The sequence below is a fragment of the Rhinolophus ferrumequinum genome, chromosome 10 (assembly GCF_004115265.2).
Source record: "Rhinolophus ferrumequinum isolate MPI-CBG mRhiFer1 chromosome 10, mRhiFer1_v1.p, whole genome shotgun sequence".
NCBI classification, from domain to species: Eukaryota; Metazoa; Chordata; class Mammalia; order Chiroptera; family Rhinolophidae; genus Rhinolophus; species Rhinolophus ferrumequinum.
Window position 1 is genome coordinate 62941613 of NC_046293.1, and position 6163 is coordinate 62947775.

The following is a 6163-nucleotide window of genomic DNA, read 5'->3' on the forward strand; positions in this document are numbered from 1 at the left end:
CAAGGATTTGGTTTGTTTTATTTACTGTTCTTCTCCAGTACTCAGAGCTGTAACTGTCCTGCAATAGATACTGAATAAATGAGTTGTAATTATTTGCTTCTTCCTACAAATACTTTCCAACTTCCGCTGCTTTTTTCACTTGTTGTATAAAATAAAATTAATAAATGAGTTGTAATTATTTGCTTCTTCCTACTAATACTTTCCAACTTCCGCTGCTTTTTTCACTTATCGTATAAAATAAAATTAATAATTTTCATAAAATGCCTAAAAATTAAGACCAATCTGGCTAACGAGGGATCTATCCCAGCACCATCTATCTAAGGTAGCAGAGCCGATGTGATTTTGGTTTGGTGCTTCCCTTGATCAAGGCATGTTTGTTAGGAAAGGAGCTTCTAGAAAATATAGTTAAGGAGAAAATAATTTTTTTTATCAACATACTTTCTCACAACTTAAAAACTCACATACTAAAACAGAAATAAAGGGCAAGGATTTAGCCCTATAAATATTTTAGCTTGAGTAAAAACTTAGGTAGTAATTCAAACTAAATTGAATTGCAATCGAGGTGATTGAGACCATTACTTTGTAGTATTTAGAAAAAAGAGCTTAACATCAAGGTCAATTAATTACATCAACATGCTGACTGAAGCACCCACATGGCAAAGAAGAGGGTATGGTTGCCTCCTGGGGTCTTGCTCAACCTGTGCCCTCAAAGGTGAAAGCACTTTGAAGTTTCATCTTTTACATTAAAAATTTAATGTTATTCAGAACAGCAATTGTCCTGCAAAGTACATAGTAACTGAATAAGTGAGTTGTAATCATTTGATCCTTCTTACTAATACTTTCCAAACTTCAGTTGTTTTTTTCACCTATTGTATAAAATCAATAATTTTCACAAAATGCCTAAAAATTCAAGTTGGTTTTTCATTCTGTACAATACATCCTTATTTTTTAAATATAAAAACAACTTATTAAATAATATAACACGAGTCAAATTGACTCGCCAAAAACCCTTTTATCTTGAGTCTTTTCGTTCCTTTCTGGTACATCACCACTTTCCTAGTAGGAATCTAGATTCCTGTCTAGGGAATTATGGAACTAGATGTTAGTTTTTTGTGGGTAGGCTTTGTGCTTCCTTAACTTCCCTTTGGTACTGCACAGCACTAGCCCAGTGTTCTGTCATTCAAAGCTCCCTCTGCATCAGGCCTCTGGCGCAGTTTTCCAGCCTCTTGTCCCATTACCTCCCAATCTACATACTTTAATTACAGAAACTTTTTGGCAAGGGTCCTTATTGTTTCCGTATGTCTCTCACCACCCACCCAATGCAACCATCTGGTACGTGGTCAGTATTGGGTCAGGAAGGCGCCCCTAGGTTCTGCAGACCTGAGAAACAACTCTACAATCTTAGTGGATTCACACAATAAAGATTTATTCTCATTTTTTCCAAGTCCACTGCAGGGCCCTGTAACTCTACAGGGCATTTGTCCGTCATAGACTGGCTCATTCTTGCACCTCAAACTCCCACAACCACCAAAGGCAAGGAATAAGCAGCAGTGGAGACTTGAGAGATACAGCTAAATGCTTGCACCCTGAAGTGACATGTCGCTCTTATTTTACTGGCCAAAGCATATCAGACGGCCATGACTAACTTCACATATATGGGAAAAGAGAGGGATACCAGATATCAGTGGACAATAGTACTACCTTCCACACATATGCATATCTGTTTACTGAATGACATGTAACATATTTTTGTTATAATTTCTGCTCTGTATATAATTGTCAATCTCTTTGGTAATCCTATTATTGAACTCATTTCTTGTTTTAATTCTACTATACCCCTTGGAACTCCACGTTAACAAACAAAAAAGACAACTGATAATTTACACATTTGCCAGGATAAATTAATTTGACCTGCTTTCACATAACTGGGAAGCCATCACTATCACGACTATACCTTAATTGCATGCTTTACCTCATCACGTTCATTAAATAGGTCACTAAACCTTATGCCTGCCCTGCTCTCCCAATACAATGTTTAGAATTTACTAATGATAACTTCAGAGTGTTACCTGCCTTGATACCATCCAGGCACACTAAAACAAACATATTTCAAATACAACCAGGAAACACGTTACATATAACTTAGGATAAAACTTCCACATGAGAAGCATTATGAATGAGGTGCCGAAATTCTTTCCTTCATAATTCAGATTTATTTATTTAATAAGCATCTCTTAGAATAAAATTTAAGGGGATATTGAAATGAAAACTTGGTTTCTGTGAGATGAATAACCATGTTTACAGAGGAAATTGGTGAAGCTTCTGTTTATAGTCTTTAGTGGCTTCTCACTGATGTTACTGTGGTCTCCCAAACACTACAAGATCCAGCTCCAGCCCAGGTCTCCCTCTAGCCTCATCCTACACCCAGGCCTCATACACTTGACTTCAGCTACTGGCCTCTCAGTCAGTTCTGGAATCTCTCTTGTTCTTTTCCACATTTTCCCCATGACATTGGCTTTTTGGAAAATCCAAGTCAGCTGTCTTGTAGAATGTCCTATACACGAGCAAATTGTGGCATGTTTTGTACAGCCCTAGAACTAGGAATAGTTTTACATTTTTAAAGAGTTGTAAAAAAAGAAGAGAAAAAAGAAGGAAGACAAGGAGAATGATATGATAACAGAGAATGGCGGCCTACAAAGCCTACAATGTTTACTGTCTGGCCTTCAAAAAAAAAATACTTTTCTGACCTCTGTTCTAGATCTTTGTTTCTTCATGGTATTTTCAGTGTGTACCTCAGTTTCTTGGATTTTGGGCAGATCTAGAACTGTGCTGTCCAATGTGTAGTCACCAGACACATGTAGCTATTGGATACTTGAAATGTAGCGAGTTCAAATTAAGGTGTGCTCTAAGGGTAAAATACACTCCAGATGTCAAAGAAATAGGATGAAAAGAGTATAAAATATTTCCTTAATGCTTTTTATATTGATTATCATGTTGGAATAATAATATTTTGGATATATTGGATTAAATAAAATGCATCATTAAAATGAATGCCACCTGTTTCTTTTTTAAATGCGGCTATTAGAAACATTTAAATTACATATGTGGTTCACATTTTATTTCCATTGAACATTGCTGGTCTAGAGCCTTGATTAAAATCAGGTTGAATATCTTTGGCAAGAATACTTCATAACTGATCTTATGTACATCATATGGTACCACAGCAGGAGACCTACAACATTAGTTTGTCCCATTATTGACACTAAGTTTGACAACTTGATTAAAGGGTGACTGATAAGTACGTATCTCCATTATAAGGGTATATTTTCCCCTTTACAATTTGTAATCTATTATAGCCATGAGAGTCAATTACCATTGACTTTTCACTTAATGGTTTCAGTATCCTTTGATGATGCTTGCTTGAATCAGTTATTTCATTGGGGATTACAAACTGATGTTTTATATTTTAAAAATTTCTTAGATTTTTTGACTGGCATTCTTTTCATCCTTTCATTTCTTTTCTTCCTTAAAATTATTATTTTTTTAGTATCAATTTTCACTTACTCATAGTGTTGCAATCAAGTGCAATTATTATTCTTTTTGATACTCAAATCTCCCTAAATTTTGTTAGTGGGAGGCCCTTCAAGTTGGTGCCTGAATCCTTTTATTATAACCTCATTCGTTTTTGAGTGTTTCCTTGCCTTCTGCGACAAGCAGTCCCAGATCTACCTTGTACTATCCCCACCCCAGAACAGCCATTTCTTAAGAAGTCTCTGTTTCTTTTAACAAGAAATGGTATTCCAAAACTAAGATTATGGTGGTAGACATGATCAGAGTTATGGGGTGATATGGCTTTTGCCCCTTTCATTAGACAGAGCTAGAAAATATTAAGAAATCACGAGCTCATATTGATATTTCCAGTTCAAGTTTAATAGTATAGGAGTTTTTTTTCATTAATTTTTGGTTTGTATTTCTTTTCATGTACATTAAAAACCTTCATTTGATAAAACATAAAGACCTTTACTTATATTCTTTATCCTGTATTACATAATTTCAAAATTACAATATTACAACTAACATGTGGTGAAGTTTAAGATTTCTTTGTAGATCTTTTGTTCTCAGAATATAACTTAGTAAGAGTAGGTGAAAGATGACTGATGGAAGAATTATAGAGTGAGAAGGTGCTTGATGGAACCCTGGGAAGAGCCAGTAGAGGAGCCCAAGGAAAGTGTAAATGGCCAGAGAAGGAAGAGGAAGACCTGAGGAGACAAGTCATAAAAGCCCAGGGAGCAGAGTGTTCCAAGAAGAAAATAGTTATCAGTGTCAAATACTGGTGAGAGGTGAAGTAAGACAAAGGCTAAAAGGTATCCATTGGATTTAGCAACAAAGAGACCAGTAGTGTGTGACTTTTGTCTGAACAGATTCAATGTTGTGGTAGAAACAGTAGCCATTTTGAGTATAAAGGAAGGAGCTCTACCTCATATAGATGTCCTTGGAAACACTGGTATTTTGTCAGCTGCAGCAGAGACTTTTTCTACTATGGTGTTTCCCTGAAAATAAGACCTAGCCGGACAATCAGCTCTAATGCGTCTTTTGGAGCAAAAATTAATATAAGATTGGGTCTTATAAAATATAATATTTAATATTATAAAACCCGGTCTTATATAAGACCTGGTATTATATTATATTATACCTGGTATTATATTATATTAATTACATTATATTATATTATACCTGGTCTTATAGTATAGTAAAATAAGACCGAGTCTTATATTAATTTTAGTAAAAGAAATAGAAGTGGCCATTTGTACCCAAAGAGGGGGAAAAAATCAATTTTAGTATTTTTCTCCCATAAATTTTTCTGAAATCTTTGGTGCTGGCTGTTGTTTATATTAGAGTCTAGCATAAAATGCTTTAGGATTTAGCAAACAGTATATGCTTAGTGATTTTAGGTGTATTATTAATAGAGTAATTTCAATATAAATAGCATCAAACTTGTAATGCAGTAATATATTTTATGGTGTTCCTCAAAGAGCACCATAATTTTCAAATAGTATCCCCATCAATTATAAGAATCATGGCTCCAGAATAACTTTTTAAACCATTGTCCTTTCTCTTCTACTTCACTTCCCCCACCTGTCTATACTCTGGGCTGCAACTACATACTTTTTTTGCCCCACTGTGAGCATATAGTAGCTAAAGAACTATGGGAGGGCAGGGTATAGTCACCGAGGAAGTTGAAAAGGGCTGTGAATGTGTCCTACAAATGCAGTGCTTTTCGAACCTGGCTGAGCATCAAAATGGACAACCTGGGAAGGTGCGTTAAAACAACAGAACCCTGATTCCCTGCCCTAGGTAGATTCAGAGACAATGGTACGGAAGGGGAACTAGACATGTGTACGTTGAATAAATGCCTTTGATGATAGTTTCACTCCTTAAGGAAACCAAGGCCCAAAGCAGCCACGACTAGACAGACGATCTCTGGGTTGGAGATTCGCTGTTCTGTGCCTTGGCTGGTGGCCAGCCGTCCGGTAGGGGCATCTAGGTTTTCGTTTTGGGGTGTTGGAGAGGGCTTGCTTTCCCGGGCCCTGTAAGCTCATTAGATGTGGCCTTCCCCGGCGACTCTCTCTCCGCAGGAGACGTCCTGGGCTAGAGGTTCAGCAGGAGCCACACCTGCCACTGCCCAGCGGGCTGGTTTCATCCAGGCCCCTGGTGCGCCCTCAAGTTTGGTTGCCAGGCGCAGCGGCGACAGCGCCTCCGCTCCCTGTACCGCCAGCTTCCCACCCCGGGTCCGCCTCCCCTGCGTCCTACCGTGTTTCCCCAAAAATAAGACCTAGCCGGACCATCAACTCTAAGGCATCTTTTGGAGCAAAAATTAATATAAGACCCAGCTTTATATGATATCATATCATACCATTCCATATCATAAGACCCGGTCTTATAGTAAAATGAGACCGGATCTTATATAAGAATCGGTCTTATAGTAAAATAAGACCGGGTCTTATATTAATTTTTGCTCCAAAAGACGCAATAGAGCTGATGGCCCTGCTAGGTCTTATTTTTGGGGAAACGTACCTCCGCTCACTCGCTGGGGGCTTCGGGGCGGAGCTTCGCCGCCACCCCGCCCTCCCCGTGGGCCTGCGCTCGAGGAAGTTGACGGTGT